Source organism: Ursus maritimus, unplaced genomic scaffold, assembly GCF_017311325.1.
Source record: "Ursus maritimus isolate PB19 unplaced genomic scaffold, ASM1731132v1 scaffold_6, whole genome shotgun sequence".
Taxonomy (NCBI): domain Eukaryota; kingdom Metazoa; phylum Chordata; class Mammalia; order Carnivora; family Ursidae; genus Ursus; species Ursus maritimus.
The window spans coordinates 30,105,730-30,132,451 of NW_024426774.1; the positions used below are offsets into that span (position 1 = coordinate 30,105,730).

At 48.3% G+C, this 26,722-nt stretch overlaps 1 long non-coding RNA gene across 3 annotated transcripts in view; it reads right to left on the reverse strand.

The window, feature by feature from the left end:
* LOC121100992 overlaps positions 1-26,722 on the reverse strand; it is a 49,790-nt gene that overhangs the window by 20,259 nt on the left and 2,809 nt on the right. For 2 of the 3 annotated variants that reach the window (XR_005832808.1, XR_005832809.1), the window contains exons 2-3: positions 25,087-25,261; positions 22,284-22,437 (exon numbers count right to left, since the gene is read on the reverse strand). This is a non-coding gene — a long non-coding RNA (uncharacterized LOC121100992). Of the gene's footprint in view, positions 1-22,283; positions 22,438-25,086; positions 25,262-26,252; positions 26,449-26,722 lie in introns of those variants that run through there. The other variant, XR_005832807.1, reaches the window with a different exon arrangement.

Here is a 26,722-nt window from a genome sequence, read left to right on the forward strand (position 1 = left end):
TGGGAGCTGCAGTCTAGTCTTCCTATCACAGGCAACCACATATGGTCCATCTGTCGGACTGTTCTCTGCCATGATTTCTGGTTCCAATTCCCTCTCCAGTTCCCTTTGGGACTAGGGCCCATCCCTAAGCTCTGCTCCAATTGGCTGGGGCCCTATTCCTTCCAGTCTTTTCCCCAGGACAGATGGACATGTTGGATAAACATGTTGGATATACACAGAGCACCCACACTCTCTGAAATCCTACCTTCTGCTCTACCTGCTCGACTCGAATAGAATCCGCCATGGACCAGCTCAGTCTGGATCATACTCAGCACCACTCCCCAAGCTTAGTGGTTTGAACCGTGGGTTCTACTCTTGAGGGAGGAGGAGTCTTCTGCCATTCCCCCCATCCCAGCTATTTCCCCCTTCACCCCTAAATCAACATCACTTGCAACGTTCTCCCTCCTCCCCCCTCCCCCCTGGGAGCCCACAGTACTAATGACAGCAGTTTTTAATATCTTTCTCTAAAAATTTCAGCAAAGACAAGAAAGGTGCAAGATAAAAGACTCAAAAGAAATAAGGAGCGTGTACTTCTAAAATGTTCATCCTTCAAAGGAAGAATCAAAGATAATTAAAATATTAGTGAAGGAAGCACAGGTAGATAAGAGTTACATTTGCATATTCTTTAAATTATAAATTACTGTGCTGCTCCTTAAAAAATATTTTCTTTTGACTTAAACAATTTAGGTAATTGAAGTGATGAAGTTTGTAGAACCCTGATTGCTTGTGAAAGAAACACACCCTGTAGGTCCTGCACACACCACTGATGATTTTATATTGTATAAACTGTGCTGATGTTCTGGGTAATCCTCAAACAAGTGGAAAAAAGACATTAAGCTATCAGGCCAAACCGAGTGAGGCTGCTTTCATTGCTTATCTAACAGTTTGCAAATATGACACGAGATGATTGTTCTCCTGCCGGCCAGGCAGGAATGGACTAGGGCAGCTGAGTGAGGGTGGAGGGTCCCTCAAAGTATTGTCCCGGGAGCAGAGGAGAGTACTCCTAGAGGCTTCATCTCCAGACCCCTGGTGCCAAACCAGGCTGATTGTAAACCAAGTGGCAGTTGGTGAGAAGTGGCTTCAGGGAAGTGGATTGGACACTCGGGAGACGACATGGGAAGACAGAGGTGGGAGCAGAGACTGGAAATTCTTTACTTGGAGGAGGGGCTGGAGCAGCTTTTGATAAAGCCTCTGTCACCTTGGGAAGGCCAGGGAGGGAGCCACTGAAGCAGCTGGCGGGTCTGGATGCTTCTCTTCCTCCAGGAGTCTGTGTGAGAAGGGTAGGTCCCTGGGTGGAGAGAAAGACTGAAGACATTTCTGGTTTTGATGCTGGTTCACCTGCTGCTTAGCAGCTGGTCAGAAAGCAGATAGATGACTTCCTCCTGAAGTCACAACTCAATATACTCATCTCTAAAATTCACCAATCTTGCAGCACCAAGGATGGGCACAGCCTCAAACTTAGAATACCCAAGCATGGGGAAGAGGAATTCACACCTTGTTTTGTTTAGTGGGAGGTCTATACTTCTTTGATCCTGACTATCAGGTAATGTGGTTGATCATTTAGGTCAAGTCTGGTAAACAAAGCAGGCAAATACAATTTGGGACCCAAAATTGCACTGTGAGCATTAGGGGGTCCCTGACTAAAATGGCTCCCAGGGGCTTTGCTGGAACTGGCTGGTTATTAACCTACACAGCAGAAAGTACATTTCAGCAGAGGGCAAAGGTAACGAATGAGAGAAGATGAGGAAGGACCTTCATGAGGGTCAAAAGCTGGAATTGCCAACTACTGTGCTCATGGTTACTCTTCTACTTAAATCCGTCTTTGGCTTCCCCTTGTCAAAGGGTGAACTCCAATCACCACTGGCCATTAGGGTGACATACAGGACCTGGCTCAGCCCTATCTCTTGACATGACCTCCAGACATTCCACTTCGGGCATCCAGATTCCTAGCAGTTGGGATGATCTAGCAACTATTTGTGCGTCAGCAGAATAATTCCTGCCCTTCCTATGCCTGGGAATTGCCTCTTCATCCTTAAGAATCAGACCTCCCTCCCCTGCAACCTGCCTCCCCTCATTGACCATTTCCTCCTTGGGCCATGACAGTAGCCTCTGTACCACTCTATTAGACTCACTGATTCCGTGAGCCTGTAAGGGGGTGACCGTGTCTCATCACCGTCCTTACCTCCAGTGCCCAGCACTGCGCGTGGCACACGCTAGCTACCTCGCCAATGATTGTTGAATCAGATCGAACTGATATTGAGTATGACTCTGAAATAACAAGCCATTTTCTTTTTCTTGTTTAACTCACAGTGTGAGAAGAAAAATAAAGTAACATGTGCATATTATCTCCAAATAAATTAAAGAACAACTTCTATGTGAATTTTGGGTTTGCAAATTCTGTCAAAGTGTACACGAAGGTAAAACCAAATTCGTCTCCTTAGTTTATGGTCACACTTTAGACCCAGGATAACATTCAGTTAACTTTATTCATTAGTGATTTTAAGAGAAGTGGGTGTTCTGATCAGTCAGATAAAGACCCATCATAGAAGAAAACAAAGACACCTGGATCCTGGGTCCTGGCTTTTCCACTTACCACCTTCTACAGACTCTGGGCAAGTCACTTCGCCGTAATTCCTTCAGCTTCGGAATGTGGATTATAAAATTTTCTTGTTTAGAATACTGGATAAGGGCACCTGGGTGACTCAGTCGGTTAAGTGTCTGCCTTCGGCTCAGGTCATTATCCCAGGACCCTGGGATGGAACCCCTAGTCAGGCTTCCTGCTCAGCTGGGAGCCTGCTTCTCCCTCTCCCTCTACCCGTGCTTGTGCTTTCTCTCTCTCAAATAAATAAAAATAAAGTAAAGTAAAGTAAAGTAAAGTAAAATAAAATAAAATAAAATAAAATAAAATAAAATACTGGCTAAACTGCAAATTGATCTGCCAATACAAGGTACCATTAGGTAACCTGACCAATTCCCCAGGAATAAACGTCAAATATATTTAACACCAGGAAATATTAGGCAAAACCCACACCTTTCTTTGATGATTCAGAAGGCATTTCAGTAAGTGCTTTGGGCTCATCATTTAATAAACATCATTTACCCTTACACCATAACTTTGTGCAAATACCAGTTAATAGAAAGTTCCATTTGATAGAATGGTATATAAGCTGAACTTTGAATAATAGAGTTTTGTTTTGGTTTGGTTTTTTTGAATGGACACGCCATTTAACAAGCTAATGAGGTTACTGCCAAAACAGCTTTGCGTTTTCGTGAGTTAAATGCATAGCTAGGGCTGGAAAGGATTGTTTCAGCTCCGTCAGCTTCATCACGGTTTACTGGGCCCGAGTGGGTTTGGAGGGATGGGGTCAGGCATTACGATGTGTGGTCAGTGACTCACACCCAAATCATTGTTTTCAGGCAGGAGAATCAAACATTTGGACAACAAGCCTTGTAAAATTCTTATTTATAGGGAGGTTAAGCAGCCTTTGGGATTAGTCTCATCCAAAGAGGGTTTTGAAGACCTTCACTGACTGCAAGTCTGACTATCCCTATTCACCACAGTGACACAGAAACTGCATTCTAGGGAAAACTTCCGTCTTCCTCCAGACTTGCCAGACTTGTGGTGAACATTACTTCGTAAAGAAGTGGTTTGGGAGCTGTTTGGAGATGGAACCAGAAAGAGAAGGTGGAAGGGCTGTTCTTGGGGCAAAGACCCTGCATTAAAACCTCTGGAGAAATAAAACCGGGTTTGGTAGAGTGGGGAGGACAGAAGAATTGGATGAATGAGGGAGTCAGGCCAGGAAAGGGCTGGACACGAGTGGAGATATCAGAAGTCACGGTGTAAGGGAAGAAGCTGCTGGAGAGCGGCTGGAGTGGAGGGGACTCCCTCGCAGGGTGGAGGGGAGCTCTGTGAGACAGGACACGAGAGAGCATCATCAGTGATGAGGGAGGTAGGGGGTGTGAGAGAGGAGCGGTGTGCAGGAAAGGCAGCGGTGAGGAAGCGCGCCTTTGCACTGGGTCGAAAGCAGAACCATCCACGGGAAAGCCCAAAAGCCGTGCTTCTCGAGGGTGGGCCGTGGAGTGGCACCAGCCTCACCCGGAGCCTGTTAGAAATGCAGAGGCCCAGGCCCCACCCCCGATCTCCTGAGTCAGAGCCTGCACTTTCACAGGATCCCTGGGGAATGGGGTGCACAGGAAACCAAGCCCCTTGTTTTTGTTTTTGTTTTTGTTTTTAGGGCCCTTGCAACCTCAACTCTTCCTTTTCTTTGTTCTCCTTCTTCTCCCCTTCATCTTTCATCACTTCTTCCTCAAATTCCCAAACCAGGTCATGTGTGAAAACAATATCTACTTGTCTCAACCTGGTCTAATTCAAACACTCAAATATATCTCTACTTGAGGTCCCAACTCCAAGCACGAACCAGCCTTGATTCATAAACATGTGAGCAAAATAGTTTCATTGGGCCTCAGAAAAACAGCAGGCAAGAGCCCTCCCCCACAAGATCTATATTTGCGTCATTTACTTACACGGAGCCTTAAGTGTACACACGGCTTTGCTGGGGAACATGCCAACAAGACTACAGTCCCTGCCCTTTAAAAAATATTTTTCCTTTTTCTCTTATGCCCCAGGGAGCAGCTAGGGTGGGGATAGAGCTATGAAATCTGGACCAAAATATATGAGATGAATAGAAGGAAGCTGTAAGTATTGGTGAGGGCCTCCAGACCTCTCTAAGAAAACAAGCAAGACTTTCCCAAACAATATGCACGAGCAGATTTTTGCTGTACAAGGAAACCAGCCCTCATTTCTCTGAAGAAGTCTCAGTCACACACACACACACACACACACACACACACACACACACACATACACACACATCTCCCACAGGAGATCTTACAGGCATTTGAGCCAAAGATATCCGTTCAAAAAATAAATTTAAAAAAGGAAATTTAAAAAGGAAAAATATTTAATGGTACTTATAAAAAACAGTTAAATAAAATATGAAACAACCATTTGATAAAATAGTATGTAGCCACTCAAATCAGGATTTCAGTAATATTTAGCCCAAAACATTAACAATAAGTGGCCAGGTAGGGTACAAAATGTTACGTTCGCCATTACCCCACTTTTATGTAAATAAAAAAGGTGAAATAAATATACCAAAATGTTAATGGTCTATATCTCTGAAATTGATATATATTACTTAAATGTTATTCTTTGCACTTTTCTATATTTTCCAGCTACTATGGAGACTTAGGACTCATACGAGTACTTTCCTAAATGGTCACATTTGTCTCGGTAAAAGTTCTTTCTAGACCCCACAAATTCTCCTTTCTCTCCACAGCCTCACCAAAACCCGCTTACTTTTCTGACCCAGAAAAGTGACAGTTCAGAGAATTCTAACCATTGGAAAAGTCATGCTGGTTCTGGACACTGAGAAGAGGGGAAAGCAGGGTTGGAAGGGGGTCTGAATGAGGAAATTTAACAAATTCCCAAATCCTCTTAGGTCAGCCCTTCCGTGTGAGATTCCAGACTTTATTCAGAGTGTTCTGCATTCCCAAACACACCCATTATTGATCGACATGGAAACACATTCTAAAGTCCAAAAACATGGTTTGTGTACCATCCAGAAGAACAAGAGTAGGAAGAATTTTAGAGACCATCTTAGTTCACTAGTTCTCAATTCTGCTGTGCGCTGGAGTTGCCTGGAGAGCTTGAAAAAATTTAATGCCCAGGTCCTACGCTCAGAGCTTCTGATTTTACTGGTCCGGGGTGTGGCCTAGGCATCCGGGTTTCCCTGTAGCTCCCACGTGATTGACTATGGAATGCCACAGCCACTATCGCTCTTACCCAGATGGTCCTGCAGCCCCACTGTTGTGCGATCCCCTAGTTCAGGTCGCGTGACCAGCTCCATCACTGGCTTCCAGAATCTGATCAGGTATTTGGCTACAGGCAGAACAGCTATCTGACCATAATGAACTGCAAGGTGGGCAGCCAGGTTCTATAACTGTGCAAGAGGAGAAGGACCAGTTTCAGTGGACAAGTCCAATTCTGACCACATAGGTAATAGCTCCCTTTCATGGCCAAACAGAGGCAAGGTAATTTACTTGGTCAAGAGCTCTAGGCTACTGAGCGGTTGGGGTGAGATTCTCATTCTAAAGCCTCAGCCTTTCCACTGTCCTACAGGATAAAACATCGAAGGCAGTTTTTAAAATGTTTCTAGGGTTTCAGAATAATTTTAGATTTATAGAAAATTTGCAGAGCTAGCACAAAGAACTCCCATGCAACCCTCGCCCAGCTTCCCCTCGTGTTAACATCTTACCTAGCCCCGGTGCCTCCGTCCAAACTAGGACATCGACATTGCTACATTATCATGATAACTACGGACTTTATTCGGACTTCACCAGTTTCTCCACTAATGTCCTTTTGTCTGTTCCAGGATCCCATGTCGAGCACTAATACGTTCAGTACAACGACACAGGAAATGTCACGGGATAATTAGTTATCAAATGCAGACAGGAAAGAGAGCATCCTCTCTAGCTGAGAGAGGTCTCATGTATCTCAGAACCGTTGAGATCCCCAATGTGCCTGGAGGGATGTGTCTCTGTTCCAGGGCAGACAGGGGTAAGGCAGGCATTCCAGCTCTCAGGAATGTCCGAGAGGGCTCAGTGTGCTAACTGCCTGAGGACTTTGCAGCTCATGTTGGACACAGGGTGTAAGGCTCCAACCACGGACTTGGGACCAGAGAGGACCAGAGGTCGAGCGTTTCTGTGCCTGAGAGGAGAGACTTTCCCACGCCCTGAAAGCACACGGCTTGCCCTGCAGTCTGGCAGGAGTGCAAAGCCTCCAGATCTGGGCTTATTTCTCAAGTTATTTCTCAAGTCAAAGGAATGAAAGTAACAAATTACATATTCAGACTTGCTGCTTCTGGGGAGTCTCTTTTCTTGGCCTCCACAGGGGCCACCGTGGCCCAGAGGCTGCATGGGGCTGGTGAGCAGGGGCTAGCGTGGAGTGGGCCACAGCCAGGAGGGAGCTGCGCTGTGCTCACCTGAGCAGAACCTGGCGTCCTTGGGGGCCCTCCCAGCCCTCACCTTCTTTCCTTAGGAAGGCACTGATCTTTGAGCTGGACTCGGCGCCTAAGGCAGCCTGGGCACCGACGTATCAGCATTCCAACTATATTTAACGTGCAGTAGATTCTAGATTTCGCTCTTCAGCTAGGACAGAATTTTCCTCTTCCCCTGCCCTCACTGTTCCTGCCTCGGAGCCAAGTCTAGGGTGAGGCAAGAGAGGTGCCTAGGGCACACAACTGAAGGACGCCTTTGCATTACCTTGACAATGAACACCTCCCTCAGTTTTGTCCCCGGGAGCCCTCTGCTTGCCTCACCACAGCCCCAGTCCAGTTACGGCCTCCCCATCCACACTCCACCCCCTGGGGTAGCACCACAACGAGTTAGCACCTACAGAGTAAACGGAGTCGACAAACCCCCCACATATCGGGCCTTCCTCGTTCCAAGTGATACAGTTTTCAACGTCCAATGTCCCAGCCTCCAGCTCTGAAACAGGACGGAGCAGATAGGAACAGTCCTTCCAGGGCAGCCCGCTGGTGAGGGCTCCCACTCAGCAGCCACCGCGTGGGGAACGCAAATGGGACCCAGGACACAGCCACTTGCTGGGCAGTCCTGGACCAGGCATGCTCCGCTCTAGCTCACCCAGGGAATCCGTACCTCAGGAGGCTGGGCTTTAGGAAGAAGAGAAGTTCCAGAACTTGTGAGACTTCCGACTTACAAATGTAAAGCCAGTGCGGAGGAAGAAATGGGAGAGCAGACAAATGGTCCAGAGAGATCTACTTGGCAGAAAAGAGCAGAACTTTCCTGAGGGCCGGACGTCCATGCAGGGCTAATAGTGCACAACTGCCTCCAAAGACCACAGTCCTAATTTTCTCCAACGAAAAATAAAGGCATTTGAATTCGTGAACGGTTCTGAACCCTGACTGCATACTAGCATCACGAGGGGCTTTAAAAACACCGGTGCCTGCGCCCCGCTCTGGAGGTGCTAATTCGTCAGGCTCAGCCACAGTGCTTTTTAAAACCCCAGGCCGTTCAAACGCATGGCCACGCTTGAGAACCTCTGAGACAGGTGAGCTCTAACCACCTCCGATGTTCTGTGATCCCGAGAAATAAGGTCACCGTTTTTTGACTTGCTTCCCTGGACGGAACCCAATTCAGGAGCTCCCATTAAAATGACCACACGTTAAAAAAAGGTGAAGCGTTTCTAATGAAGTCTCTGGCTCCTGACAGAAGGAAGTCAAAGGAATGACAGCCACGACAACAGGGTGAACGAGTACATTTCCAAGTAGAAACAGCTCCAGGGGCTCGCAACCCCTGGGGCAGCTGGAAGGTCACAATGAAGTTGCTTCATGCGCTCAGAAGCCAGTGGGCCCAGCCCCAGGGAATGGCCGCGTTGCCCTGATGATGATGCAATGACCCGGCTGCCCCCAAAGTGGCTGCGAGGCCGTGAGTCATCAGCGGGCAACCTCAGCTCCGCCTCCCCGGAGGACACCGATGCCAATTTAACCGGAGGTCACCCGGGTCTGACAAGGATGGCAGCCGGCCTGGGTTTCACAGAGGGGTACACGAACATAGATGCTTGTGCAGTAGCCATCAGGGACTGAGCTCCCCAGGCACACACTAGAGCACAGGGATCGAAAGGTCCACAGAAGATTGGGCAACTGTGGATTTCAGGCCCCAAGTTCCAGGGCAGAAGTCCGTCTGGTACCTCACAGTAGCTTCCTAGGACAGCTGCCCAGGGTGTTACAACAGGGCTCCTATCAGAGCAGAAAGAGTTTTTTATTCCCTTCCTTTTTTTTTTTTTTTTTAACCCTCTTCTGGACTGTCCACGTGGACTGTGGATGCTGAGGGCCGTGAACACTGCGTGATGCTTTTGAACACACCGCCACCTACGAAAACATCGCCAAGGAAGTTTCTGGTAGTCCGGTAGTAAAGGTTCTTGACCCCAGCTGCACACTGGATTTGACTGGTCTGGAGTGAGGTCTGGGTATTAGCACAGTTTTCAGAGTCCCCAGGTGATTCTGACGTGTAACCAACAGTGAAACGCACGGGCTAAGCCATGCCTGGCTCACGTGAGGAGGTGGTGGGATGGACTGGAGGGGGTCACGGCAAGGGTCTCAGGGGTGTCATGGGGAGATGGAAGAAGACCAAGACGTGGAGAGCCAGCCAGTTTTCAGAAATCACCTACTGATGCCTTCTAGAGCTAATGCTTTTCATTCAACCATTCGCTAGCGCATTACCGACAGTGGCTGGGCGCCGGGGTATCAAGAGGAGTAAGACCCAGGTGCTACCCTCAAGGAGCACACAGTCCAGGAGCAGAGACAGACACGTAAACTGTGTGGCAGAAGTTGCACATGGACTGTCTGTGTATGCGATTACTAGGCCCCAGAGGGCACCTCAATCTGCGGGTGAGGGGTAGGCTCACCCCATTGTCAAGCATGCAGGGAAGAGGAAAAAGCTAAAATAGTCAATGAGATCTTGGAAGGAGGCCTTGAGCAGGGGAGAAGCAGGAACCTCGCAGCCTTCCTGGCCTTACCCTGTAGAGCCTGTACCCCAAGAAGCCTGGCAAGTAGGTACATTCCGAGCAACCTCGGAACAAGGGACAAGGTTGGGGGGCACCATTCATGTTGTGTTTTATGGAAACACTGCCTGCTGTGCACCCGGGTGGCCTTGCCGGTGGTGATGAGGGAAGCTGGCCCTGACGAGGGAGGCCCATGAGGGGTAGGCTGGGAGACGCCTCTGCCCCGTGACAGGGAAGCCCTGTAAGGAAACAGGGGAACAGATCTGTGCCCACGGGCTGTCTAGGTGCCGGGCAGTGGATTCTCTATTTTCCCAGAGCCTTCAGTGGGTTAGGATTAAGGACAGGTCTGTGACCAACCTTTGGGCTGGCGTGGTACCCAGACACCAGCATCTCCCAGGGCCAGGGTAAAGGCAGCATCCCCCAGAACTGCAGGGGGAGTCACTGCCCCGTGGGCCGTGGCCCAGAGTGACGAAGTCCCATGCCTGAGACCTCACCCAGAGATCCACTGATACAGACTAGATGGAAGGGGACCCAGAAAGGGGACATGAGGGCCTGCCACCATCCTGGTGGAGATGAACAGCCAGTCGGATTTGACTTTAAGTAATAATGCAACCTCATTTGGACACACAACCTAGTGTGAAGTGTGAAGATTAGCTGGGGACAAAAGGGTCAGGAGAATCAGGGAAAGCCTCTCAGTGGGGTCCTCTGAGTTGGGTCTTTTTTTTTTTTTTTTTTTTTTAGGATTTATTTATTTATTTTAGAGAGAAAGAAAGAGAGCAGGGGGAAGGGGCAGAAAGAGAAGGGAGAGAGAATCTGAACCAGACTTCACACTGAGTGCAGAACCCACACAGAGCCCATGCGGGTCTCAATCCCATGACCCTGAGATCACAACCTGAGCCAAAACCAAGAGTCAGAGGCTTTACTGACTGCGCCACCCAGACACACCACCCTCTGAGTTGGGTCATAAAGAATGAGTGGACCTCAGCCAACTGGACCGAGAAGCAATCCGGATAGGGGACAGCACGCACACAGGTATATGGGGCAAGAGCCTTCTGTGATCTGGGCACCATCTAGGGCTGAGACCAGAGACCTGAAGTTAAGAGGCAGGTAGGGCTATATCGGAATGTAAGCTAAGAGTACCCCAGCTTAAAAGTGCGGACTTTGTCTTGTAGCGGATGAGGACCCCCAAAGAATTGCAATCAAGATCGTGGTGTCATCTAATGAGTGGTAAGATCGGCCCAGCAGCCGGGTGGCACTGTTGCCAGGCAGGGGAAAGACTCTGAGGAGATCTAGGGATGTTTTTTGCTACGTATGCCACATCCTGCTTTCGGAGGCGAGGAAAGAAAAGTGGGTTTCTGTTAAATCATCGGCCAGCCACTGTTTCTCTGTGACTGTCAGGGGAATCGGCCATGGTCTCTGCTGCATTCTCCGCGGCTCCTGACCATAAAACAAAGGGTGTCTTTCAATTTCCAGGCATAGCAAAAACCTTGCCTTCCTTCCCTCTGATTCAAGTTATAAAAAACTATCTCTACAGTCACGGGTAAAACAAAGGGAGCTGGGCTTTGAACTTCAGGGGTCTGCTTCCCACATAGGAAGTGAGGGCTCATTGAGCGAACTCCCCACTCACCTCCCACTAGCTCACTTTGACCTTCCTTTGATGGTCAAACCCATGTCTCTAGACCCCAGGTGATTTCCATCACTGTTTGGGTCAACCTGCTGCCTCCTTCCACACAAGAAAGCAGCACAGAGCCCCTGGGTTTGCTGGTTCAACAACCATTTCAATACTTTATTTGCTCAGATCAGGAAAAAAAAAAACAACTCTTTGACTGCAAGAAGACACAGACACGCAGACATCATGCTTAATAAAGTGAGTGTCAGAGAGAGGCATTATTTATTCAACGGGCTTGATTAGTGAGTGCCAGACAGCTATTAGAACAAAAATCATGCATTGAGGCAACTGTGTCTATTTGTGTCATGGTGAGCCTCTGCAGAGAGCCCAGATAATGCTTGTTATCTTCACCCACACTAGCCAAATGTTTGAGTAAATAAAGATGTTGTATGAAATCCCCTGTCACTTTAACACAAATTGACATAGAATGGAACACTGTTCTGTTGTGTTCCATTTCATGGCTGGGTGGTTTCCAAGGCCAAGGAAAGGGGAAGGGGAGGGTTTCCTGGAGCTAAGGATCCTGCTTAACCTGCCACCCTCCTCTGTGTCGCCTGTGTGCAGACACACCGGGTCCTCCCCTAAGACCACGGTTCATTGTGTATCAGGTAACCTAATCCTTGCCTGGTTGCTAGAATTGTCCATCTGTAACCAGTGTTTTAATGTAAATAGCCCCCCCCACAAGTCAGAGACCAATAAAAGGGAGTCAGGCACACTGGTCCCATTGCTAGCCACTGGCTTGGATTGTCTGCCTTTGTTTTCTATCTGGCTCTGACCCCTTGCTCAATTTTGGTATGTAGCCAAAGGCCAAAGACACTTCGGGCTTTGTGCCTTGTTCTTGGGCCCCTGGAGAACATGATCTAATCTTTTTCCTTGCTTTTGGCTGTAAACACTGGGCATGCACTAACCCTGAAGCTCCCCTGTGACCACACCCCAGCAGGTGAGCACAGGTGAGCCCCTCCACTGGGCAAGCTCTAGTTTGGACAAAAATGGAAGATGAGTCAGTTGTGACTACCACTTACTGGACCTTTCCTAGAATCCCATCTTGTTCAGATATCCAACTATAACACAGAACCGGAAGTTGCCAACCCATTTCACCAGTCAGGCTACACAGACTAAGAAGCCACACTACGGCAGAGCCACTGAAAAGCAGCTGCAGACACGCTATAAACATGTGCTCTTGCTACGGGAGACCACATGCCCCTGTCTGTGCCCGTATGTGGAGCTGCCCACACTGACTTTCATTTTGCAGCTTCATCCACTGGAAGGACGCCTTCCACCCCGCCCCCTTCTAGTCTGCCATCCTAAATTGTCAGACGGAGCTCACTGATCTGCTTCGTAATGTGGCTGCCTCCCCTGCAGCTCTTTGATGAAGGTGGGAAATGGCCTGGCACAGCCCCCAAAGAAGGGAATTCCCACAATTGCTCAGGCTCAGTGGGGGTTATCACCCCGTCATGTCCCTGAACCCCACCAATCCCAACCCCATTTAGCAAAACAAGAGTTCTCCTGTTGCATCCCAGCTATGTCAAAAGATAAAGACTGCAGTCTGTTTTAGATAAGCCACTTGTGGAATCCTTACCAATTATTGCCTTGTAGTACAGAGGATCCCTTTTCTATCACTGTATAATGGAGAAAAACAAACGAGCTGCCCAGTCTGAAGAGTCCCTGTGTCGTAGACAAAGACCTTGTTCTGTATTCTGGATGAGGCCAATCCTCAACAAAAGGCAATAGGATGGAGAAGTTAAGCTCATAGTTCCTGAAGTTAATTAAGGGCTGAGTTCAAACACCTGCTCCAACATTGAGAGCCATGTGACATGCAGCCTCAGTTTTACCATCTATAAATGAAGATAGTTGATAACCACCTCCTCATGTTGGTGCGACGATGATTGGAGTTAATGCATGAAGAGCCCCTAGCATGGAACACAGAAGGCTTTTCATGATGCTGGATGGACTTGGTCTTTGGTGATGTCCCTTTGTAATGTCTTCCTCATTCCCCACTGCTGCCTACGACCTGGGGCATCCAGGGCTCTGTAACCAGGCTTGCTCCCCAACTGTTCCTCCTCCATATGATTTCTCAAGGGGACTTTGATGAAATATACACCCCCATATGAATTTAAAATCCTTCATGGCTCATTAAAACTGTCAAGACAAAGTTGAACTCTTTATCATGGGCTCCTAAGACCACTCTCAGCTTGTATCCTGCCTACCTCTCCCACCTCAAGTAGTCTATGCCAAGCTCTCACCATGCTAGAACATTTGCTGTTGCCCAGATAGGCCATGCTCTTTCACTACAATGCATGTCTGCACAAGCTGTCCCCTCTGCCTGCCATACCTTTCCCCTGGCTACCTCCAACTAGCCTAGCTAACTAGTTTCCAAGATTTGTATGATCAGGAAATTCCTGGAGACTCTTGCCAACCCCAACCTCCATTCTGTATTAGATATGCTTCACCTGGCTCTATTCAGGTCCTTATCACACTGTATTTACTTGTTTGTCTTTGTTATTAAATTCTGAGTTTCTGGAGGGCAAGAGTGCATTTCTGGCATCTAGCACAGAGCTTGGCATGAATGAGACATTCAATAAAGTTTAATTGCCTGAAACACCAACGATATATTTTTGAAACCATATGTACTGGAAGGGACGATGAAACACATAGTCCTTTTCTCCATGTGACTAAATGAACCAGTTGGGCATATAATCTATGACCTTGGCCACAGCAATTCAATTGGCACTTCCAGCTGCTCCACCAGAAAGAGAATTCAGCATTGTGTCTAAAATATCAGATTTTAAAGTTGGAAACCTCCTTACAAAGTCCCCCTTTCTTGGGATCTTGGCCAAAATGCTCAAATTTGTTTAGTTTATAATACCTGGCTGTAGAAAATAAATGAGACAATGCCTATAAAAGTAAAAGGTATCACTGAAATTCTTTCTATATGGAATTGTTATGGTTACTTTCAGAAACTGGAGAATATCCCAATTTCTAAGCCACAGCTAGTCCTTGTCCCCTAAATATCAAGTCATTGTCTGGTACCAGAAAACGCTCATCATCACCTGTGTTTTTCTCCTGCTTGTATCGTACCGCAAGTGGAAACCTGGGCATACATTTTACACCCCTCATGACTTTCAGGTGTTACAGAATTCACTGGAGCCTGACTATAGCGTGGCACTGTCCTCAGAGGCCATGCTGTGGGACCAGGTCACAGCAAAACTCCTATAATGAGCTCTTCCCAGCACAGCCAGCAAAAAAAACAACCCTCAGATAAGATGTAACCTAACACAGATTTCTATGCTTTCACAGGTCAGCCTCTAGTGAGATGAGTAATAAAACAAAAAAAAAAAAAGCTGAAATTAACTATGGGAATAAGGGTTGCATTATTCATCCGTAAGGATTATGTACTGGGTTTGAACAATACATATATGCAGCACTGCTAAGCTTCTCCCTGCTTATAATTATGAACAAGTTGCAGAGGGACTCACAGTAATTATCATCTGGGAATACCATTCAGGGTACAACTCTCAGAAGGTGAACTAATTCCTAAGGTCAGGTGACGTGGAGCAGAAATGTCAAAGTGTGCAGTCTATAAAGTAATTAATAAGGTAACCATGAGCAATAAGGCCATAAATTCATCTAAGAGAGCTGAATGAGCCAGCCCAGGAAGGGAGACCCTCAGCCTGACCAGGATGTGCACATTTCTACCCTTTGCTCTTACTGATGTGCAACGTGTGGTCAGCATTCCCTCCATAACCAGCACATGGAACCCAGCACGTGAACCAGAGGCAGAGGAGAAATCAGAAAGCCTTTGTTCATTGCACAAACACTGAGGCAGCAATCACGGGACACCTGGCCCAGCAGCAGGTCCAGTAAGATACATTTCTGGCCTTAAGGACTCATAGGTGGGCAATAACGCGATAAGGGTAGTTCCAAGTGCACATGGAGTCCCAGGAGAGCCCAGAGAAAGCAGCGGCTCATTCTTTCTGGGAACACTAGAAAGGATATCTCTGAGGATGTGGCTTTGAAGAGGAAGTCTTGAGAAGCTCTTCTGGCCAAGAAGTGAGGAGAGGGCATTCCAGGTGAAAGAGAAAAGCAGATGGGTTGAATCCTGGCTCACCGGAAGCCAAAATGGGCCCCTCTAGGGCCTGAGCCAGACAAGCTGGCCTCAACCCTCAGAGTCAAGCTCAACAAGGAGAGGGGAGAACCAGAGAGGAGTGCCAGCCAAGCCCGTTAGAGAGCTGGGCGGCCATCACCGACCAAGCCCAGGTCAGCTGTCAATAGTCAGAGGGTCAGAAGCTGGCAGAACAGAGGGAGAGGGGAGATGGAGAAGAGACCCAGCCTCCGGCAGCCACTTGGTGGATTGGTCTGGTTTAAAAGTGAGGGACTAGAACAGACAAGTTTCTGGGCACAGAGGTGGGTGTGTGGGGAATAGTGAGTATTCGGCAGAACAGAAACGTGTGTTCCTGGAGAAGTGAAGAGGCAGGAGCACAGCCCAAAAAGTGGGGCAGAACCGATCATGACTGGTCTCTCCTGTTAGCAGAGGAATATGGCTCCATCTTTCAGCCCCTGGGAAAACACGGCGGTATCTTAAGCTAGGGAGTGACACAGAATTGTATTTTAGAAAGATCACTCCAGCAGCACTATGGAAGACAAACCAGAGCAGCCTCTGTTGGAGGGCAGTAAACACCCCGCCTGTCTCAGAACTTATTTAAAACAAAGAAGCATCACTTTAGCTGGGCCCTAGAGCTGGATTTGAATTCAATGGAGACACCTAGGAATCTGCATTTGTATCTTTCCCTGGTATTTTGGGGGCACACTAGAGTCTACAAGCCGTCGCCTGGGCAAGACAGGGTCTGTACCGCAAAGGAGACTAGTAGAAAAACGTGCAAGCAAAGACCCTGTCGCACAAAGGGAGTGCCAGTAAGTCTGGGAGAGATAAATGAACAAACAGGACAGAAACAGGTTTTGGAGACTGAAGGGACGAAGACAGGTCAATTCCAAAGTATAAGGTAGAACCATATGACACACAGTGGCTACCCTCCACTAAATGTTGAATTTGGGGGGGGGGTTCACAAGCGCATACTCAACCTCTGTGAATTATCTTCGTAGAATAAGGGCAGACCAAGCTCCATGATGCTTAGTCCACTGGTTCTCACCCTGACTGCACATTAGAATCACCTGGGGAACCTTTCAAAGTTCTCGGAACCTGGAACCCATCCCTTGACCAATCTTGGAAGGACGGGGGCCGTCCTGGCATCACCACATTTCCAAAGCTCCCCAGAGGATTTTAATGCACGAGCAGGGTTAGGAATTGATAATCCTTAAAATTGGCAGATAACTGAGAAAGGAAAAGTGGTTTTATTCCTTCTCCCTAATCATCACGGAAAATAGTCAAAATGGGACAACCTAGCAATCTGGGGACTCTATGGAACCAAGGCTGATTTCATGGTACGCAGTCCAAGAGATCCGGTTTCATATCCCTGAAAGGCAGTGTGTTTTCCTCCACACCCAAAGTGCCACGCTTTCAAGAAAACCCTATCTGTTATCCCTATATGGAAACCGGGACACGACAGATGGCAGGAGAATGGATTGGGTCTGCTCAAGTTAGAGCTGCTTTTATTTGCAAGACATCAAATTCATATTGACTACGGGGACGGGCTGACATGATTTATTTCTAATGAAAATGGAGGCATCGTGGGCTCTGTCTTTGCTCATTAGCATAAGACAGAGTCTCATCTGTGACCAGGACACACTGGATTGCTGACGATAGAAACTGCAGGCAGGGACCGCAAGAGGCTGCTCCTGTTCTCAGGGATTACCTGTTGGAGAATCTCTCCATGCCCAGCAGACGCCCGAAGTTCACAGCCGTGAACTTCCCCACCCAGAGCCCAGCTCCTCCAGAGCACTCAGCTAAGTACCAGGGAAACAGCTTTCATATTTCTTTTTCACCATTAATTATATATTTCTACATGTGCTCTCAAAAGTGCGGCATGAGATTTTGAGAAGAAAATGCAGTAGGTAGAGCACATTCATTCCTGAAAGAAATCATTTCCAGCGACATGAGAGCAGCCCCGGCTGTGGCCCCCGAGACCCCTCACCAGCTCAGCAGTGTGATATGGGCAGGGAACCTGCCTGCTGCCCGAACTGCTCCTAGCTGCTTCCTGAGGCTGGTGACAGTGTGAAAGGGACAGTAGGACACGTGGTGGCAGGAAGAACAGGAAAGCCTGAGTGACAAGCGGCTCTTCTTCCCCTCCCCTCCCCCCACCTGCCAGGAAAAGAGCAGAACCAAGCCAGTTGCCCACTACCTGCCCAAACCCAGGAATGCCTAATGATGTTTCAAAGAGGGTCAGTCCGGTGGAACGGGTCTTAGGAACCTTCCACTTCCGAACTCCCAATTTACAGATGAGAAAACGAGGCCAGAGAGGTAACGGACTTGCCCAAGATCGCATGATGACTCAGTGGCAGTTTCGGCTTCCAGTCTCCTGATTCTCAGATTCCCCCTCTTGGCCTCGCCAGGAGATCTCAAGCTTGGCCCCACAGGAGAATCACCTGGGGAGCTTTAAAAAAAAACTGTGACCAACCTTAACCCCAGAGATCCTGGTTGTGGGATAGGGTGAGGCCTGGACATAGGCATTTTACAGTTCCCCAGGTGATGGGCAGTACGCCCGAAAGAGAGGGTCCCTTCACCCTGGTGTAACCTGACTCAGCTGTCTGTCCCGTTTTGCTCCAGGATGAGCCCAGCCCTGTGCTGGGGCCCGAGCCGGGAAAATGCAGCAGAATTGGTTCTTGTCCTAATGCTTGCTCAGCGTCTGGCAGAAGAGCCTGCTGTAAAGGGCTCATTCCAGCAGCAGAGTTGATAAGAGTGACAATTTCTATTTCTACAGAAATAAGTGAGAGCAGTGATTAACTCTGTCTGGGAAGGCTGAGGGAGGCGGTATTTGAGTCCCCGGTAGAGGATGAATAGAGTTTGCTGAGAGGACAGGAGGCAGAAGGGTTTTCCAGGGAGAGGGAACAGCATGTGCGAAGTCCTGGAGGCATGAAGCGACACGACACATTTGTAGCTTGGTGTATCCAAAGCAGGGAGCAAGGTGGGAGCAGAGGATACAGAGCTAGGAGGCAGGCAGGGCTGGACCCCAAAGGGCCTTGGGCTACAAGCCATTCTAAGGGCTGGGGATGATCCTGGAACGGTGGTGAATTGCTGAGCTAGGTCATGCAGAAGGAAGGCAAAGTACAACTTGCATTTTAGGGATGGAACCTGGATGGTGCTGTGAATAGTGAATGGGAAGGGAAAGAAGCCAGAGGCGGGAAGACCAGTTGACAGGGAAGGCAGAGAGATGACGAGGGTCAAGGGCAACAAGCACTGAAGGCAGAGGACAGATAAGACCCGTATGCTGACCTCTGCCCTGAGTCACTGTTTTTCGAGGTGGAATTGATTGGATGAGGTGGTTGGCCAAGGAGCTCGAAGGTCTGATTCCAACCCAACTCCTCCGTATTCCTCTTCATGTACTTAGAACGGAACGGCCCACACCCCACTGCCTCTGATACCGCTGGTCCCGTAGCCTGGGATGCCTATCCCTCCCCCATGCCCAAATGTCCAAAGAGGATAGATCCTTTAAGTCTCAGATTGATGCTGCTTCCTTCAAAAAGCTGTTGAATGAAGGAAGGAAGGAAAGAGTAAAGTTCAGCAACTTTATTCTATGTGTTCTCAGAAACGGGTCTTTGCATTGTGCCTCCTGAGAGGTCTTCCTTCTTGTCCATGTGGCAAACTACCACTCCTCAATTCTGCCCCAAGCCACCTGTTCTGGGAAGATGTCTTTGGTGTTTACAGACATGGGCTGTGTCCCATAGCACTTTTATATTCCTCTGTCAGTTTTTAGAGAATTGTTTCACATTGTCAGTAATTACTGTTTTCCCTGTCTTCTTCTGTCTCCTGCCCTAACCCAGCACACAGGAAAAAGACATTTGATCAAAGTTTGTAGAACGAATGGGTGTCAAGGCCAAATTCATGAATCTAGGGAACTGTTCTTTAATGATGATGATGATGTTTATGGAATGCTGGAATCCCCCCTAAGAATAGGGCACCTCAGATTTAACTCTCCAGCATCAGGCGACACCCAAGGGTGGAGTGATATACTGAGGAAGTACACCCATGCCTTTCGAACTGGTCTGCAGACCACTTGGAAGACTTCCTAAGGTGACTGCAAGGCTGGGGGCTGCACTTTGAGAAATGCTTCCAGGGCATTCCCTCAGAGGAGCCTTTAGCCATGGCAGGGAGGGGAAGAGAGAGACAAGACTGCCCTACCCAGGAAAAGTGAGGCTTATCCTTTTCATCGGGGCAGCTCTCCCTAGGACGAGGCCCTCTCCCGGCCTTCTCAAGGAACTAATATCTTCCAGAGGCACCTCTTCCTCCAGGAATCTCCCCTAGCTGGGGGTTATGAAGGAACTTCTGACAAACTGACACACTCATGCACCGGCAGTTGCTAGCTTCATCCTCCCACAGGTTACCTTTTAAAGTGCTGGAAGATTCAAAAGGATTTCAGGTGCTGTAGAACGTGAAGGGAAAACATGTAGACCTCAGCAGGGTCCTCCAGCTCGCCTACCATGAGGGAACTAGGATATCTGAGAGTCATTCCAGCTCCCCTTGAGTCACGCACCCAGGCAAGGAAGTCCATATTTTGAGTCTGAGCCGGCAACTCAAGGAAGAGAGCCTGAATCAGCACAGCCCTCAGAATGCTGCTTGAGAGAAGCATTGCTGAGACTAAAAGGAATAATCTTCTCTGCAGCAGTCTCTCTGAACGCCTGTTCCCCCGTGGCAGCTACGGTGTGCAGGTTAAGGTGACCTGTCCTGGGGCTGAGGGGGAGGAGGAGGGAGCAAGGAGAATCATGGCAAAGAGGAGGGAAGGGAAGAGCCCCTCCTGGACACACATGCACCAGCGCGAGATTTACGGGGGGCTCTGCTGATGCCTGGACAGGGAACACCTTCCAAACCGGCAGCATTCCCCCCTGGGAACCTGCGGGCGTGTGAGCCCCATGGCAAAATTCCTCCTGAGGCTTTGGCTCTGCAGGAAGCTCCTGGCTGTTCTCTAGAAGATGCAAGGGCAGGCAGGTGGGGCTGGCCCAGCCCTTCATCACTCCTGGGCACGTTCAGACTAGAGGGCCCCATTTCAGGGCGGCCATCTGCTTGGAAATGAGGTCTGGTAAAAAGCCGTTGATAGGGAGGCCTCTCTCCCTGGAAGACCATCAGCTCTAAATCACCCAGAGGAATTGGGGGGTGGAGGTCTGGCTTGACACCCTGAAAGCCACTGCCAAGAACAGGTGCAGTGAAAGCATCCTGAGGGTGGGTTAAAAAGAAGTTAGTCCGAGTACAGAACACGATGCCCTCATCTGGGGTGTTTCTTATAGCACCTGTTGTTCGGATGGGTGGATGTGTTCTTCAGGATAATGCTTGGAAGCCTCCAGAATTTGTTTTCCTTCAGGCTGCCTGACCTGATACTATTCTTTAAGACCAGCTTCTTTCTGCCCCAGACCTTAAGTTCAACCTTCAGGGTTGGGTCCTCGATAGACAACATCTTAATTTTCAGTGAAAAACCTCAGTCATCTCTTCGGGTTGTACTTCTTCCACTCTGATTTTGGAAGGACTTTCTCACCTCTGTCTCTCCAGATCTAGCTGTGGAGTTTCCCAACCTCCACAGGAAGTCCTTGCAGATTCCAGCTGTTAAACATTCTGAGCCCACATAAAGCCTCCCCTGCGGCCTGCCACCACGGAAGGATTTTGGGGGGATTTAAGGTCCCATCCAGCAGTTCCTCCCCTCTCTCGGTCCGTCCAACAGGAAGGCCAGTTGGAAGCCTTCCCCCAGTGCTTCCTTCTGGATTGACCTGGCAGACATGAATTAAACTCCCATTTTGTCCCAGGCACTGTAGCAGGCCCCGGGAATACACAAAGAGTAAGACCAGAGACAGGCGATAGCAAGCCAGAAGGTCCTTTTCCCTGCTGAGAGTAGAGGACTGACCGTAAAGCCGGACATTGACCCTGTGAGACGGGATTAACTGGAAGCTCTCAAATTAATTTACATCATCAGATTTTTCCAGGCCTCACTTGCTGCTCCACTGCAGTCAGCCTTGGAGGTGTGGCCCCAGTGACAAGCCAAACTGTGTTGCAATTTTCCTCTTAGCACCGTACACATCTTTGAGTCTGGGAGAGCAGGTGTGCAAGAGGAGGGCCCAGGAGGCAGGGTGGGCGGGGTACTCCATGCATTCTGCCTGGATTGGCAGTGCCGCCATCTTGGTTTGTTCATCTGTCCGAAGCCTACAACTGCAGTCTCCATGGCCTGCCCTCTCCCCGCAGAAGGGGCTAGGAAGAACAACTGTTCCAAAGCCAGACTGAAGGGCTTGGCCCACTTTTGAGGGTTTCCAAACCAATTCAGCTCAAGCCATCCTGCAGCTGTGCCTTTAAGAGAATAATGCAGGCAGCTGAGCTCATCTTTTATGAGCTCATCTTGCAGAAGGTGTGGTCTCTTCCTTCTACTATTTTTCTTGTGCTGCCAGAGTCTGAAGACTTAGAGGAATTACTACAAAACAGCTCACCTTCGCTTTCACCCATGAAACACAAAAACTCTGCAGCAAACATCAAAGTCTGAAGGGTCATTGTATTCTGAGTGAGTGTAACAAACAGGCATTTTACTCCTGTGCCTTACAGTTGGTTCTAGTCCTCAGGTCCTCCCTCCCGGCTTCTGCTTTGGACACCTCTTCTGGGCAGGTCCAGAGACCAACAATAGCCTTTCATCAGTAGTGTTTGAACTACAGATCGCTATCTATTGCTCTTGACTGTGACTGTGTGTGCAATAATGAAGAATTAGGCCAGCAAGTGCTAATCCTCAGAACTTGGTCTCGGACCCACTTGTAAATATCACTTCTGCTACTATGAGCAACGCGATCCTGGGCAAGTTACTTAATTTCTCTGAGTCTCAGTTTTCTCACGTGTGGAATGAAGTTAATAGTACTTACCTCATATAATCGATGTGACAATTGAATGAGAGAGCATATGTAAAGAGTGTCGCAGGGACTCTTTGGTGGCCAGAACCATTACTCGACAAATGGCCCACGAATGTGCTCTTGGTCTGGCGTAGGAGGGACATAATATCCTTTTGACAGCCACTATCTGTTGACCAGGAAGATTGAGAAAGTAACAATTTTGCTTGTTAAAATTCTCACACCTCTTCCTCCTTGATTTAACCCTTCACTCTCTCTTGGCTGTCTGCCTGCTGCTCCCACCAAAATGTCAAAACTCTTTGAGGACACAGATTATGCCCCAGTGGTCAGCAGAGTCTTTCTACATTTTTAGATAGTCAATAAATATTTGTGCATGGATGTATGGATATTTTTTTCAACTGACTAGTGGAATATGACTTCTGCTGCTAATGGGTATCAGTACCCAGGAAATATAGAGTCTAAGATGGGAGAGACATGGGTTTAATATTTACTAATTTCCCATACCCGCCCTGATTGCTTTTAAAGGTATTAAATCCAAAGTCTTTAGATCTTGCTGCTTTGCATGACTAGATTAGATTGCATATAGGAATTTTGCAAAGCAAAGAAGATACATCACACTGATTTGCATCTCAATTTCTATTCCTTTTAAAAGACTCTCAAAAGCCACATAGTCCCCCAGCAATAATCATGTGCAAGGCAAATAAATTAAGAACTTGGGCTGGGAAGATATTAAATTAGTCTCTGGAATGTAGTAAAAGACATATCCAGGGGTGTATTCTTTCCCTGGACTTCTTTCTGGCCCCTGCCACGGACTCTGAGCAGAGCAAGCACTCATGGGAAAGGTTCCTCTTGGATAATGAGAGAAAATACATTAAAATCTTGTTACAAATCGCTGCTTGGTACTTTGGATTTGTTATATTTATAGGTCAGATCGTGTTCCCATGCACAGCGGTGTGTAAAAAGCATCACTCCTGATAACAACAAAACCCTACAATATAGAGTTTCTAAGGCACAGAGTCCCTTAGTAATAAAAAGCTGCAAGACCCAATAACCCAACAGTTCTCTTCATCCCCATTCATCGGCATTCCAGGGAAATCTACTGTGCTTCTCCCTTTCAGTCTCTTAGGAATCACAGTGATAATGAGCGCTTGGGGAAGGTGGGGGGGGGGTAGATGAAAATGAGCTGGTTATTATAGCCCTGGGTGGTTGTATTAAAAAGAGGAGTCTGGTCAGAAAAGAAGCAAAAGGCCCAGCCTGGCATGTAAGGACTCTGAGGGAATCAGAATTCCAGATAGAGAATCCAGAGTAGGTCTGGGTTTGTTTATATTTGTTTTAATAGAGCAGTAAGACAGGGCACAGTTTCCCTGTGCCATGTGTAGATTTACTGCTTGGAGAGGAAAGGCTCCAATGCAAAGATGGAACTTCCTCTCCCATCGGGAAGGGGATCTGGCTTCGGTAAATCCCCAAAGCCTATAAATAAGGTTTTGCCTGCCAAGTGAGCAGGACTGGGTGGTTGCAGGTCCCATTTTCAGAAGTCATTTCCTCGGGGAAGCCCAGCTGAGCCCATTCAGCTTGGTGGCCCAGGGCACCCTAGGAAGCTCTTAACCTCCACACACCAGAGCATGAGGCACCCACATGGCCCAGAGTTCCCCTCCAGATGTTCCACCCCTAGTCCTCCCAGTTAAGCTTGTTTCTGACAGGTGTTCTCAGAGAGGAGAAGGGGAGGGTTGGAGCGTACAGCCATGGGAAACACCCCTGTAGTAATAACTGATCCCCTGACCAAGTCCCGCATTCCCTTCAGGCCCCCCTCTTAGTGAAGCCTTCTTGGAATGCTAATTAAACATACAATTTTCTCAGCCCCTCCCCCAGCATCCCCTAGCTCCTGTCCCTGCTTTGTCTTCTCCACCGAACTTATTACCTTTTGACGTTATTTTTTATTTATGTGTTTACTGTCTCTCCCACTAGGTTGAAAGCTCCAAGAAGGCAGGATTTTTGTCTCCCTTGCTCACTGGATTCCCAGCACTTAGAGCAGTGGATGGCACAGAGCAGACACTCCATAAACATATCTCTTTGAATCGAGGCCTACTGATGGCCAAGTGCTTTGCATTGATTACAGCCCCCAAGCCAACCCTACCAGTGAATGTTGGTCTCTGAGGGAACGTAAGTGTCCTCTCCACGGATAGGTAGGGTCACTCTCTGCCTTCAGAAGAGTGCTGCTCTCCCAGAGAGTGTTTTAACGGCCACTGTGTTAGTGGGAAGAGTCACTCTGCCTGATTAAAAGTCTCAGAATAAGTGGTGTTTTCTTCTGTTTCTTAAGTCTAAAGCGGTAAAAAAAGAAAAGAAAAGAAAAGAAAAGAAAAGAAAAGAAAAAAAGAAAGAAAGAGAAAAAAGAAAAGCCAGACCCTGCCCTCCTCTTTCTCCCAGTTAGACTTGCTTCTGTCAAGGAGTCAGTCTTGGCCTGAAGCTTGATCTCCCTGGAAAATGGCTGGCACCCCACTTTCTTGTTTACACTGGGAGACGTGGCTCAAGAAGTCATGGTTCTTAGTTAAACAACAGAAATCCAAGCCGGCTAATTTAAGGAGAAAAGATATTTACCGAAGAACATTAGGCAGTTCACGGACTCTCTAGAACGGCCAGAGAGACAAGCCTAGAAGCAGCTAGAATAACACCCTGAATCACACCACAAAAGTGGTCCCAGAGAGACCCCCATTTTTGCCACTGCTGTGTTCAGACACTCCAGCTCACACACAACCCACCCCACCCCCACCCCCGCATCGACATCCCCAGCACGGGCATGGAGGCTGGGGATCCACACTACCTGAGAAAGTGGACCAGGCTGCTGCCGCTCTCACTTAAATGGGTTCACACAGCATTTGCTCCTTACATAATCAACCTCAGAGTCTGCAGGGAGGGTGTGCTACTGGCCAAACGCAGCTCGAACGCTGGGTCCTTGACAGCAAGGGAGCCTGGGAAAGCAAGTATCTGATCTTCTCCTGTGGGAAGAAGATGGGGTCACATTCCTCAAATGATGAAGTGATCAAAAAAGTATGACAAATGTCTACTTCATTGATATACTTGGTTCTCCTGGCCAAATGCCCTCTTACTAACACTTACTGCAACATTAATTTCTAAGAGTGAAATCTTACAGTACCCTTTTCACATGAGAAGATGGGCTTAGATTCAGAGACTCGTCCAAGGTCACACGGCTCAATAAACATCAGATTAAACATTCAAATGTGGTCTCTCCCCCACCACACTGACTCGGGGGCACTTCACGCCTTCGTCGGTAGGTTGCCTCTGCTTTCCTATTCTTTATTATCTATGTCCGCGGGTATATTTCCTTTTGGTCCCATCTCCCCGTTACACAATAAATTCCTATTCTTCTTTCCTTCTCTCCTCAACCCACTGACTAGGAGGGACCCCAGGGCTCTGCAGCAGAAGCAAGTTGTTACCCATCCAACAGCCATTCGCCTCTCGTCCCTTGCTAACAGAATGTGGGCTTTGTCCCAGAGACGATGGGCGGGGCCTCTGGAGTGAGTGGTGATTGGTCTAAGGGTAAGCATGTGACCCCGTTCTGACCAATGAGGTGTAAGGAGTAATCTGTGAAGGAGTTTCCGGGGTTCCGGCATAATAGAGAGGCGTGGGAGAGAATAGCGCCTCTCTGCTCCCTTTCTTCCAGCTTGAAACTGGTCCTGGGAGGACAAGACAGCCGCCACTCTAGCTGCCCCACTGGGAACGCTAGAGTAAAGCCGCTCCAACTCGGCACGGTGTGTGCGCACGTTCCTTAATGTTCCGGGGCCCACTTCTACGTTGGACTCTCACTTAACCTGGTCCTTCTCCCCACCTATCCACGAGTTCCAGCAGCAATTGCTCTCGACCCTCACCTCTCCAGCCTCCCGTGTGCTTCTCTTTTGGGCTTCCATCACCTCGGATCCCCTGACCACCTTAGCACTCCCTGCAGCGAGTTACCCGCCCTGCTCTCACCTGCTGGGTTCCACTTCTCTGGTGCCTGGCCTCATACACTACCCTTGGATCTACCAAGTCCTCTTCTCCGGGAACCTTGACCTCAAAGTGAGCGAAGTTTCCCTCACACCTAGGGGAAGGCGGCAGTTGCACAACATTGTAGATGCAATATATGCCACCGAACTGTGTGCTTTAATGTAGTTCACTGAATGTATGTGAATTTCACCTCAGAAAAGAAATCCCTTCACTCTAAACCTGTTTTACTCACTCCATTCTCTTGCTACTAGCCTTCACCAAATCTGGCTCTCCCTTGAAAGAACACACTGTATCTCCTGATACATCTTATCCCCCACTTCATTTGCCACCTTTTCCTGCTCAATAGAAATCCTTAATATGAAGTCCGTGAACACCAAAAGAGGGCTATGAACTCCCTAAAAATATTTGCAAAACTTTAAACATTATACATGGCATTACAAATATTTTAAAGGGGC